This window comes from Panthera onca, chromosome A1, assembly GCF_046562875.1.
Source record: "Panthera onca isolate mPanOnc1 chromosome A1, mPanOnc1 haplotype 2, whole genome shotgun sequence".
NCBI lineage: Eukaryota > Metazoa > Chordata > Mammalia > Carnivora > Felidae > Panthera > Panthera onca.
The window spans coordinates 185,419,073-185,432,817 of NC_138339.1; the positions used below are offsets into that span (position 1 = coordinate 185,419,073).

General features: G+C 33.8%; 1 long non-coding RNA gene across 1 annotated transcript; it reads right to left on the reverse strand.

The window, feature by feature from the left end:
- Window positions 1-2,284: 2,284 nt before the first annotated feature.
- LOC132681944 (uncharacterized) lies at window positions 2,285-13,370 on the reverse strand. Its single transcript, XR_009611340.2, has 4 exons — window positions 13,162-13,370; window positions 4,372-4,519; window positions 3,183-3,244; window positions 2,285-2,452 (listed from the first exon to the last, which is right to left on the reverse strand). It is a non-coding gene; the product is annotated as an uncharacterized LOC132681944 (long non-coding RNA).
- Between the last annotated feature and the right edge of the window lie 375 nt (window positions 13,371-13,745).

The window sequence follows — 13,745 nt, forward strand, 5'->3', positions numbered from 1 at the left end:
ATTTAGAAGTTTAACCTTTGAATTCTGGGTAACTCAGCCCTTTGGAAACTAGGATATAGCAGTCAGAAAAAGTTACAGGTTGTGGGGGTGCCTTGGTGGCTCAGTTGGTTAAGCATCTGACTTAGGGTTCAGATCATGTTCTTACAGTTTGTGGGTTCGGGCCCCACATCAGGCTTTCTGCTCTCAGCCAGAGCCTGCTTCAGATCCTCTGTCTCCCTGTTTCTCTGCCCTTCCCCCTTTCACATTCTCTTTCTTAAATATATAAGTAAACATTTTTTTTTAAGTTTCTGGTTATCAAACCATACTTTACTTTGAATCAAATGTTTGGAACTTTGAACTTGTTCTTTCTTTATTTAAACTCTCTAGTATAATCAGAAGAAGCCAACACAAGCTAAATCATGATGTTCTCCATGTCCCTCACACTGTTCTTTGGCAAAACCTGTTCAGTGTTCTAAGATCTTATGTTTGATAGGCATGCACAAACAGGCATTAATTTTTTAAAAACTCTGTACTTGCATGCCAAAGCCTACCAGATTATCATTCTTTAATGCTAGCTGGATATTCAAATCCTTCAAACACACAAAAACATAAAAATGTCAAAATTTCATTTCATGAGGGTCTGTTACCTGCAGAAATCCACTTCTGGTCCCAGTCAGTCAAAGTTCAGAGTTAACAAAACCCATTATAGCTTGTTTAATTTGGATCAACATTTATTACAAGATATAATTCGGCTAATAGACTGTTGAGAGGCAAAGAGTTTGGAGTCTGCACAGATAGTAATAACACCAATGTTACAAGGTGCTAATATTACAGGGTTCTATCAGCCATGACCCAGGGATGCTGCCCAGAGCACACATACTATAGCTCATCTAACTGACTTTGGCCATTATGTACATAACTACTGCCACAGTCACTTTCAATAAACTAGGCCCTTTTCTGAAAGTAGGTTCTGAATAGCATCTGCTTCCTCAGGTTGTTTTAACGCTAGATCACAATATGTGATTATACCCTTGTTGCCATAGAAGTTGCAGAAGTAAATATTAATATTTTATTTCAAAGCTTCAGGAGTGAAAATGTGGAAGACTTTTCCCCATTTGAAGGGCAACCTAAATATACAGAATAGCATAAGTTATAAATATCTACTGCATAGCATAGTGAGATGTTAAGTTAAAAACAAACTTTAAATGTTTATTTTGTTGAATAGCTGTTCAATAGTCCAAAAAAATGGCCATGCTTGAGTGGTCTTGGAAATAAAAATTAAAGACAATTATTGATGTCTGTAATAAATAAAGAGCTTCTGAAAATAAAGAATAAAATGGTCGACAACTCTATAGCTAGAGACAAGAAGAGTATTCATAGAAAAATGGAACTTCAAATTTATCTTTCATATATGAAGAAAATGTTCAAATTGCTCAAAAATAAGATAAATGCAAATCAAGACAGTATTTTTCATCTAGCAGATTATCAAAACTACAAAAAATTTCTGACATGGTAAGGCTTCAGGAAAACAGACATGCATATGTTGGTGAAAACTGCAAAATAGTAACACCCTGATGAAAGAGTTGTAACCTTTGAACTAAAAACCATCCTAAAGATACACTTGTAAAATTATGAAGAGTCATATACACATGGCTATTATTTTCAGTGCTATTTATAACAGTATGATTCTATAAATAGCACAGTTGTCCATCATTAGGGTATGTGTTGAATATGTTACAGTAAATCTCACAATAGGGTGCTATACAGTTTTTAAAAAAGAAAAAGAAATTTCATGTACAAACATGGAATGACCACTGGGATTTAATACTAAATGGAAAAGAAGAGCAGTGAAGTTTTTGTTTAGCATGCTACTATTAAACAAGAAAATCTTCAATTTGACTTGCAAGGCATGGCAGCACAAAGTATAGATTAGGGAAGGAACTTCATTACTTCATTTTGGGATGGAAGGAATTATATATGGTCTTTTCCTCCTTGGGTTTATGGTTGACCAGAGCATAAGTGTGTAAAGTTTCATATGGTCAGTAAGTTTGTGCAATTTTCTTAGTCCAAATATGGGCAACTGGGAGTGAAAGAATTCTGATTCTAGGTAGGAGCAGGATATAGGACTAGAGAGAGTCAGGTTTTAGTTGAATGAGTGGAAAATTACTAGGAATGAAGAATTTTCCAGAGACCCAGACAATGAATCTATGTGTATGTGTGAATATATCCTAATAATAAATACAAATTTACAAACACCATATTCATACATCTACTTATATTTAAGAAAAAAGAGGGGCACCTGGGTGGCTCAGTTGGTTGAGCGTTTGACTTACGCTCAGGTCATGATCTCAGGGTTGGTGGGTTCAAGCCCTGCGTTGGGCTCTCTGCTGACAGCTCAGAGCCTGGAGCCTGCTTCAGATTCTGTGTCTCCCTCTCTCTCTCTGCTCCTCCCCTGCTTGTGCTTTGTCTCTCTCTAAAATAAATAAACATTAAAAAAAGAAAAAGAAAAAGAGAAAAGAACAAGGGAAGGAAAAACTATAAATTAGAAAAACAACTATAAAAGTAAATAGATAAATGAAATAATTAGATTGGAGGGGGTGGGAATAAAATAAAAGATTATTTCTGGAAACATACTTTTGTTATATATGACTTTGTAACATGAATTATATTGTGCTATGTCAATAAAAGTTTAATTTTAAGAGAAATCATTAACATTAAACAAAATGAATAAACACAGATAATACTACATGTGCTTTTAAAACACTGTAAAACAATATTTTGTGCATTTCTAATATTATAAAATCTAAGTACTGAATAATTAAAACATTTCTCAGAAGACTGCTTTCTTTATAATAATATTGTTTGCATTAGTCCTTTATTTTTTATCCTGGGCTATTATCCAGGTATTGCAAGATAAAATATATTAGTAATTGTGCAGATGTCACTGAGAACAGAGATTTGTTTTTTTCATTCTGAAGTAGAACATACATATGGAAGATTTATGAAGTTATAGAAAAACTCTGTGGCTTTGGATTGAAATGGAACTATCAATGTTTCAGATACCTTATCCTAAAAATATATATTTTCTAGTTTTATCTATTGAAAACTGCCCAAAACCTTGCACAAATCTATAGCAGCAAACATACATAGCATACAAATTGAGGTCAATATTTACTATTTCTCACTATAAGTAGCCAACCCACCTTAGAAAAATTGCTGATTCTGAATACAGGGTGGAATTATCCATGGTGATTCCAAAATATAACTTGATATTAAAGAAAATAAAGTGGTTATCAAAGCCTGCTTATCTTTGATATTTGACTACTTGACTATATGTCAAAAAATCTCTCACAGTCAAAGAAACCTCTCACTGGACATCTAGGACAATCTGAGTACCAATAAGAATAATCACTGCTGTGGATTAAATATATATTAATGATGCTTATTTATTTTAAGTTTAATTATTTTGAGAGAGACAGAGACAGCATGAATAGGTGAGGGGCAGAGAGAGAGGGAGACAAGAGAATCCCAAGCAGGCTCTGTGCTGTCAGCAGAGTCCAGTGTGGAGCTGGAACCCACAAAACCATGAGATCATAACCTGAGCCGAAACCAAGAGTCACTTAATTGACTGAGCCACCCAGGCACCCCTATATTAACTATGTTTAAATCCAGTAGTTCTTAATACGTGTCAAAAGATTCTAATTGGTCTTCCTCATCTTTGGAGAATAAAACAATTTCATAAAATTCTACAAGATAAAAAATCAGTAATTGATCATGCTTTTTATTTGATCCTTTAACCAAGTAGTTAATGAATGGAAGTTTCTTTTGTAGGAATATCCTGGAGGATATGAGAAAATGAAGGATAGAATTAGAATATAAATATTTTGTAGCTTCTGAGGAGTTAATGGATCCAGGACATGTACCTCCTAGTGGAAGTATACAATATCACCCCTATCAAACAAAATTGACATCCGTTGTCATCCACAGAAAGGTAGCTCTGGAATTTTCCTATATAAGGGAATTATGAGCAGGTATCTGCTTAGAAGAGTGCCTTAGGGATGCTGGGAGACTTATGTTGAAACTGTTTGTTTAGCAAGCTTGCTATTTAAAAGAATTTGCTGAAGTGGTAGCAAAGCTTACAGGATGGCTAAGACCTATCTGTCAATCTCATTTACCATTGCTTGTACCAACTATTGTCTTTGTATTTATTTTATGATATGAATATCTAAAATAGAAGTGTATCCTTGCCTGGAAAAAGGAAATAGACACTGCTTTATTTTTCTCCACATTATTACTCGAATGAATGTGTTTCTCCCTTTATGAGACAAGATGCTGTGACTATGGTTTGGCTTACATACCTTGTAATGGTTATGAAATGTGAAACTAAATTACCTCATTATATGGCTTCTGGGTTGTAGAAGGAGAGAAGTGGCATTGACTAGAGCCAGATGTTCTGCCTTCATAACCAGGTTCCCCTTCTTACTAGCTCCATGACTATAGAAAATTTAATTAATCTTCCTCTTGTTCTTCAGTTACATTACTGCAAAAATGAAGATAATACCATTTCCCATTGTTGGCTTCTGGCAAGGACAAAATGAGTTGATAAGTAAAAATTTGACACATAGGAAATGTTTGGTAAATGTTAGTCATTGCCATGATAGGTAAGTTGTTAGAAGATTCCCTAAGAAATCGAATGTTGTGAGCACATGAAATGGAGAAAATAAAGACAAATTTGAGAGCTCTCAGAGAAGTCCATAAGATTCAATGACCTGAGAAGGGTCTTGGAAAGGGTGGCATACAAAAGTTGTTGTCTCTCTGCTCTCTCCCAAAGTGGTTTATGCAAGCCAGTTTGTTTAGATCTTGCATCTTTATTTTTTTTTAAGTTTATTTATTTATTTTGAGACAGACAGAGGTGCAAGTGGGGAGGGACAGAGGGAGAGACAGAAAATCCCAAGCAGGCTCTGTGCTGCCAGTGCGGAGCCTGACGCAAGGCTCGAACTCACAAACCATGAGATCATGACCTCAGCGGAAACTAGAAGTCGGATTTTTAACCAACTGAGTCACCCAGGTGCACCTAGATCTTACGTCTTTAAATCAGGTATTTCTTTCCTTTTCCTTGTATTTTTCAAAACTGCTGGGGGTCTATCATAAAAAATTAAAATTGAGCAATTTTATCTTTTAAGAATAAACATTTAGGAAATGTAATTTTTATTTTTTATTTTTTTTAATGTTTATTTATTTTTGAGAGAGAGAGAGAGAGACAGAGCACGAACAGGGGAGGGGCAGGCAGAGAAGGAGAATCCGAAGCAGGCTTCAGTGCAGAACCTCAGGCAGGTTGTAACTACCAACCGTGAGATCATGACCTGAGCAGAAGTCAGACGCTAAACTTACTGAGCCATGGGCACCCCAGGAAATTTAATTTTTAACACAGAAAAATAATCATTGGATATTGCAAAACATGGTGTCACATAGAACATAAAGTTTTCCAGATTTCTTATGAAATGGAATATTTACATATATTTATATATTATTTATACACAACATGATAGAATTTTTCAAATTTATACCTAGTATGAAATTGTATTTTAATTGACATATGCCTCTATCTAAAAATCTGTCCATATCTCTGATCCATCTATATTTAGAAAGAAAATACTTTACAATATTCCCCAATCTAAATGGTAGCTTAGAATTATAGGAGACAGTTATAATTATTTCAATTAAAATATACAAGTCACTCTGCATTATAATAAATCCTACAGAGAGCAGTATATATCACTATAGGATATGTATGTGGTATTTTTATTATTTGAATACTAAATTACCTAATTTTCATGCTTCAGATTTGCTGACTGTGACTGTAATTAATCTCCTAATGATTAACAAAGAAAGATACTTTTTGATATCAAATAAATGAGAATAATAGCTTCCATGAATTTTGTGAAAATCAATTTATTAAATGGGTCCTTAACATCTTGGAATACTTCCAGTAGTATAAGTGAATGAATTCCAGCAAGGAAGTACTTCCTGTGAAGACAAGATTTACACGGGAGAATGCTCTTGAAGAAATCTTATCTTTTTTACCGTGGGGGTGATTATAAAGTTAAATATATAGCATAGCGTAAAATGGAATTGTGAAGAATGAGGTCAAAATAAGACTAAAAAAGGTGAAGGGCATATTTAATAATATATCATTTTCAAACATAGGATATTTAACTACCAGAAGTCACTTTAAAGAGAAATAGTTAATGATCCTTAAAATTCGCTTTTACATAGTGTTATATTGTTACACACTTTACTATAATACCTCTTTTTTCATATTAATATATGGCAGAATATAAAAATGTTATATGGTACTTTTCCACAGAGTACTAAAAGATGCATACAGACATCAGAACACAGAGTAATTCCTTAGGAACTACTGTTCATTATAATAATTACATGCATGTTTTTGCAGAAGTTACAGGAAAAGTAGTGGTGTTTTAGGAATTATTTATTAGTAACTAAGGTGGGCCATAGAGCAGTCCACAGCTCTCTGTGAGTGTGTCTTTGTCTAATTTTTCAGCCTCAACTCTCTTATGCCTGGCACACACATTTTGCATTGCCATTCTCAAATAATTCCAAGTTGCTGTGCTTGTCATTTTTTATGTAACCTTGGACTTTGTTCATCCTTCTTCCTTTTTCCTGAATGCATTTCTCCATTCTTTCCTGCTCCCTGTATTAGAACTAGCAAATCAGTACTCCATTTTTCTGTGTCCACTCTAGACAACATTATATGTCATCCTCTCTCCACCTGGCAAGTATTGATTATTTCCACCTTTGGACTACCTCTGTGCAACAATGCAGATTTTACTTTGGCATTTGTAAAACATTATCAATCTGATATTTGGCAAATCTGTCTCCTCATTTGAAACATGATTATTTGTTGCCATGTTGCTAGTAGTGAGCCAAATGACTGATTGTTGAATTACATCCTTATTAATAGGTTATTTTTTTGAAGATTCACATGTCAAGATCCCTCAATTTGATCAGTCTTATAGAGATTAGGGATACTTTAAGATATACCAGTGTACTATGAAAATTATGGAGTTCATCTGTGTCAATCTAACTTTGAGGACATACGTAACAGATATTTTGAGATGTCATATCCTCCAGAGAACTATCCAATAAAACTTCCTGCAGTGATGGAAAAGGTGCCCTATAGTATGATAACCATTAGTTATTTGTGGCAATTGAGGATTTGAAATTACCAGTATGAAAAAGTGGATATTTGGTTTATTTTTTAAATTAATTTATATTTAAATTTAAGTAGTCACATATAACTAGCTCCTCCCTACTTAGCATCACTCCTGAATCAGTGTGTATTTAAAATTCATGTATGTTCAATGACATATATATACTAACAATACATCTTTATATATTGACATTTAATTAAATAATTTTATAAATGGGTGTTTTCAGCAAAATTGCCATACACTGGGAATTCAAAGATAGTATGATACAGTCTCAGAACTACAGACATTTTTACTTTTCCAAGGAGAAGTTGTAATAACATTCACCTCAAACTTTATGGGCAAATTTGCATAATAAATATTTTTGTTTACTACTTTCTCTCACCCAAACACAGTATTTGCAGGGAAAGGAAAGAAGAGTGAGAAAAACAGAGTATTCTTCATGTAGCAGGAAGACAAATATGAAACATAGAGTAAAGAGAATAAAAGAGAATAAAAAGACTCAAAATGAATTTAATCGGAAATACAATAGATAGTAAACCTAAATGATGCTAGGATAATGAACATTTTAAAAAATAATCTTTTAGAGTTTTCTAAATTTAGTAAAAACACTTAATATTTCACATTACATATATATATTTTTTGACCTAACGGTTCATTCAGTGTTATCCAATATGCATGGTGAGCATCAGATTATGCCTGCCTTGTCCAGAATGCCTCTATATAGAATGAAGTGCTTAACCCATAGGAAACCCTCAGTAAATATTAGATGAAAACCTGAATTAATCACTGAATCCTGAGCAATATTGTAAAAAAATGAAATAAATCCACATAAAAGCATATTGATGAAACTCAACAACATAAAAGACAGTAAGTGCTGAAAGCAACTTGGAAATTGCAGATCATTTACATGGCAGCAACAATGACATAATTCTCCTTAGCAGCAGGAGGTAAGAGTAGCAAAAGAAATATCTTTCAAGTGACAGAGTAAACTAATCACCAGCGTCTACATGCTGTTTTGTTGATGTAGGAAAGTCAGCATCCAACAATATTATTTTCATTTTCTTTTTTAAAGGCTACTTTATTTTTTTTTAATTTTGTGTGTTTTATTTATTTTTTCCCAATGTTTTAATACCTATGATATGAATGTGTGTATGTATGTATATGTGTGCTTATGTATGTTTTCATAAATTATGAATTTTTTTGCTTAAGAACACAGACCAAATTCAAAGACATGGGTTCTCATTGAAAAGAAAGAAGAACAAAGTGTGCTTAAAACTATCTTAATATTTCATTTCATTAAAAATATCATTAAAAAATTATGACAATAAAAAAATCTATGAAATCTGGATGGAAGGATAAGGTTCTTAATATATCATTAATCTTTATATTTTTTCAATTTGTTTAGAATATTTTATAATTAAAAGTGAAATAAAAATATATGATGTAAAACCTAAATTTGTGTCATAAAGTCCTAAGACATAAAATGAGTGTTGCATACACCAATGTATGAATTTATATGAATTTGAAACTTCTATTGCACATGAATACCATGAATCCCTGAAAATATACGAGTTATTCCTTATTATTAACTGCACAATTCTTCATATACTTACTGTTACATCAACCTTCTTTAAATAAATGTTAATTTACACTATTTATAAACCAAACTTTAGAAATATCTGAAGTATTATTTCTAATAACTTTTATTAGAAACTGCATTTAAATTCATATGAGATATGAATATCTGCATTTCTTTTAGAAACAATAGCCATTAAATTGATATATTCACTTTCTCATTAATTTATATTTGAACACAGCATAGCAAGTATTTAATTATAATTTACTCCACGTTCATAAAATGTATACATGTTTATTCCTGATGGTTGTTTTTACCAATTTCACAAATTTCATTGTTTACTCTTTTCAAAGGAGATCTTGCTGATTTTCTTCTATGAAAGATTTTATTCCAGCACTGAGTCATATTAAAATATGAAAAAGTTGAAGTTGGCAAGAAACACATGAAATCAGCAAAGTTGTGAGAAATATAGTAGTATTGGGGGAGTTTGAGAAAATGCTGCTTATCCAGAATCACTACTGTGGCTGCCTAGAGGCTAGTTTAATTAGGCTACAATTCATATGGCAGAAAGTAGTTTTGTAATTACCTTCAAATGACCAAATGATATAGAACTCTAAGGAGAGTTGCATATTCCCAGTAATGAACCAATTTTCAATTGACTGGGTATTTTATCTAAGGCATTTATTGAGCAAACAATATTTAAATATATGTTACTTCAATTCTATATCCATATAAATAGTTGAATTTTAGGAGCTTATTTCAGAATGTATAGAAATAATTAAAATTTTTTTTAATAAAACCCATCAATTTTTAGAAACGTGCTTTGCTTAAAGTAAAAGTACTGCATCTAAAATCTAGAAATACAACCATTAACTAAGTTTCAGATTGCACCATGAAAGTTCAATTAGTTAAGTATGGGAAGCATATTTAATTAAAATCCATATCTCTTAATGATGAATAAAGAAATATAAATACTTCCTTTTTTGATTGTTTATAGTTAATTCTTCTTTGATATCAAAGTGACCCCAAAATCGTATCTTTTTAAGAACACTTTTCCTCTTTATCTGAATCTTTGCCTTTTGCAAGGGATAGATGCATTAAATATGTGCATTAAAATATAGCCCCAGGGGCGCCTGGGTGGTTCAGTTCGCTTAGCATCCGACTTCCGATCAGGTCATGATCTGGCAGTTTGTGAGTTCAAGCTCCACATTGGGCTCTTTGCTGTCCTCCAGGAGCCCACATTGGATCCTCTGTCTCCATCTCTCTGCCCCTCCCCCGACTCTCCAAATTAAAAAAAAAAAAAAATTAAAATTAAAAATAACTTTAAATAAATAAATAAATAAAAATAAAACATAACCCCAAACCTGAGACATATCCTCTCTACTACATAGAAATAAAGTCAACAAGTTTTTAGGCAGAAAATGTGGTATGGGGGTTCTTTTAATTAATCTAAAATGCTTCCTTTGCTAGAGGTAGTAGTATCAAGAGAAAAATTGATAATCTCTAAATACAGAAGATTTTTGAAACATTATGAGGAACTAAGGATATCTAAATCAGTATAATTTTTTATATTTTGAAAATGGAGGTATAAGAGAAAAAAACAACAACTTCATACAAATATCCATAAAAATTACAAAAATGTGCTTTGGGAATCGAAACATAAAATGAAAGAATAATAATTTGTCATATTTTCTATTAAATACTTACGTTAATAATCATTTATATACTTTAAGAATATTAATTCAATCCTCACAACCGAGTTAGCTGTTATTATGAACTTCATTTAAAAAAAACAAAACAGCTGAGATAAAGAAACTGAATGACTTGCCAAGGCACACATAGGTAGCATTATTGGAAAAAAAAAAATTGACCCTAAGCAAACTTAATTTGAAAATCCATTTTAAAATATTATGAAAGCAGCCATAATACAAGACTAGCAACATTAACTCAAGAAAAAAGTACAAGTATGAGAAAATTTCTTATCTATTTCTTTACCTGAATGGTTTTTTGCTATGAAAACATCATGTAGTTGTTATTGAAAGAAAATACACAAAATTCAGACAAGAAACGATGGTAACAAAATAAAACAAACCCAGAACTCTAAACGTTAAAACATAAAAAAATTAACAATTTAACAATTTAAAAAATAAAAGTTAAAACATCAAGTACAGACAATCAAAGGGTTGTTGCTGGAGCTGTTATGTCTCAGAAGGCAGGATATCCTACTGATATCCTACTAAAGGGCTCCATGAAGAAGGTCAGTTTAAACAGGTTTTCTTTCTATGACATTTGTTACAGTCCCCAGCTATATATATTCAATATAAAGAAAACAAAAAAACCCACAATTTTTATATGGAACTCACATGAACCTAGGGGTGAGAAGAACTGGAACAATTATTTCAATTAAAAAAATATTGGGAAAACCAGATTGAAGTAAAAGGATGACAGAAACTGGAATGAGGAAGGACAGCAAGGGGAAAAGAAGAAGAAGGACAAGGAGAGCATGAGCAGGAGAGGGAAAAGAAAGAGGAAAAGAACAAAAAGGAGTAGGAGGAGGACAAGGATGAGGAAGGGGAGAGGAGAAGGAAGAGGAAAGGAGAAAAGATAGAGGAAAAGCAGAAAGAGAAGAAGAATAAAAAAGAAGGGGAAGAAGAACATTGAGGAGGAGAAGAATGAGGAGGGAAAGAAAAGTACCATTTTATGCAGTAACTAAAGCAAGAAACCCTTCTTTTTTTTTTTTTTTTTTAAAGAAGTCACCAGCTTGCTTGTGTGTTCTTTGCACAAAGATAAAGGAAAAAATGACCAGCGGAATATCTTTCTCACATACTATTTTAAAGTAAGATTGCTTAAACGCACTGGGAGAGGCTGTTTCCTCTTCTTAGGACACATCTAAGAGAGGTGGCATTGCTTCTCCAGGGACAAAAGAGCTGATGGGTGCCATTTCCCTCTTCTACCCCTCAGCATGAGTGCAGAGACAAATGCTGAAGACAGCTAACCCAGACACTGGCAGTTGAATGTGCTTTGCTCCAAACCCCATGCTCTGGCATTCTGGTGCAACTGCCCTTCAGGGTCAAACCTTCAGTGCAATGAGAACCTCCTCTAGAAGACCAGCACAGGTCTTTGCCACTCCAGGTCCCCAAAGTTTGGAGTTTTAAAACTCAGCTGACCTGGCTAGGATAGAGCCCAAAGTGCACTGCACTGCACCAGGCAGGCAAGCAACCTGGACGCAGAAAGTATGAAAACAGGAATCTGAAAATAGCCTAGGATGCCCGAGGGGAAATTGTTTGCTCTTCTGGGAGAGCTTCCCTGACAGTAGCAAGCATGAACCCCCTCTCTAGGGACAAAGGAGATGGCTGGCGCCATTTCTCTCCCTCGCCCCTCAGTATAAACCACTTTAATAAACATCACAGTGCTAACACTGGCTGCCTACCTGCTTACACCTAAGTTCACTCCCCCTAGGCTCTGCTGGTACTGCTTTTCTCCAGAAAATGTGCCTAAGAATTATCACAGTGGGCCCCTCCTCCAGAAGACCAGCACAAAAACCCTGCACACACCATGTCTATTGCCCATAGAGTTCTGCAAAACTTCAGTTCTTGTGGAAATAGCATCAGGTCTCTTTTAACAAGTACCCCAGAGCATACCTAGTTAAAATTCACCAAAGTCCAAACATTCCACACTACAGAAAAAAAGAACTTTGCAGATGACTGACCTGAGAGATAGAGTGACTAAAATACAGCAGCAGAGTGGGCACAACACACACCAGAGACACTTCCTGTAATGCCAGGCTCTGGCCATTATATAACCTCTTTTTCATAAAGCCACTACAGTCAGGAGAAGGAAACATAACAGGCCTTCCTAACACAGACAAGACAGAGATTTAGACAAAATGTCAAGACAGAGTAATTCATCCAAAAGAAAGAACATGAAAAGTTTATAGCCAGGGATTTAATTGAAACAGATATAAGTAATATGCCTGATTCATAATTTAAAGCAACAATCATAAAGATACTCACCGGGCCTAAGAAAATCATAGAAGACATCAGGGAAACCCTTACCACAGATATAAAAGAGCTACAAAAAAATCAGGCTGAAATGAAAAATGCAATAACTGAGGTTCATAACTGACGGCATATGATGACCTCAGGATGGAAGAAGCAGAGGAGCAAATAAGTAATATAGAATATAAAATTATGGAAAATAATGAAGCTGAACAAAAAAGAGAAAGAAAAATTTTGGATCACAAAAATAGACTTAGGGAACTCAATGATTCCATCAAGCATAGTAACATTCGTATCATAGAAGTCTCAGGAGAAAAAGAGAGAGAAAAGGGAATAGAAGGTTTATTTGAGGAAATTATAGCTGAAAACTTACCTAATCTGAGGAAAGAAACAGACATCCAAATCTAGGAGGCACAGAGAACTCCCATCAAAATCAACAAAAGCAGGCCACCAACATGAAATATCGTAGTTAAATTTCCAAAATATAGAGATAAAGAAAAAAATCCTAAAAGCAGCAAGACAACAGCCGTCCCTAATTTATGAAGGAAAACCAACAAGATTAGCAGTAGATGTCTCCACAGAAACTTGGCAGGCCAGAAGGAAGTCGCATGATACAATGTGCTGAATGGGAAAAATGTGCAGCCAAGAATACTCTATACAGCAAGGTTATAATTCAGAATAAAAGGAGATATAGAGTTTCCCAGACAAACAAAAACTAAAGGGGTTATGACAACTAAAACAGCCCTGCAAGAAATATTTAAAGGGGACTCTTTAAATGGGAAAGAAAGACCCAAAGCGACAAAGACTAGAAAGAAACAGAAAATCTCCAGAATCAATGACCAAACAATTAATAAAATAGCACTAAATCCATATCTATCAATAATTATTCTGACTGTAAATGAAATACATGCTTTAATCAAAAGACATAGGGCACTGGGGCACCTGGGTGGCTCAGTT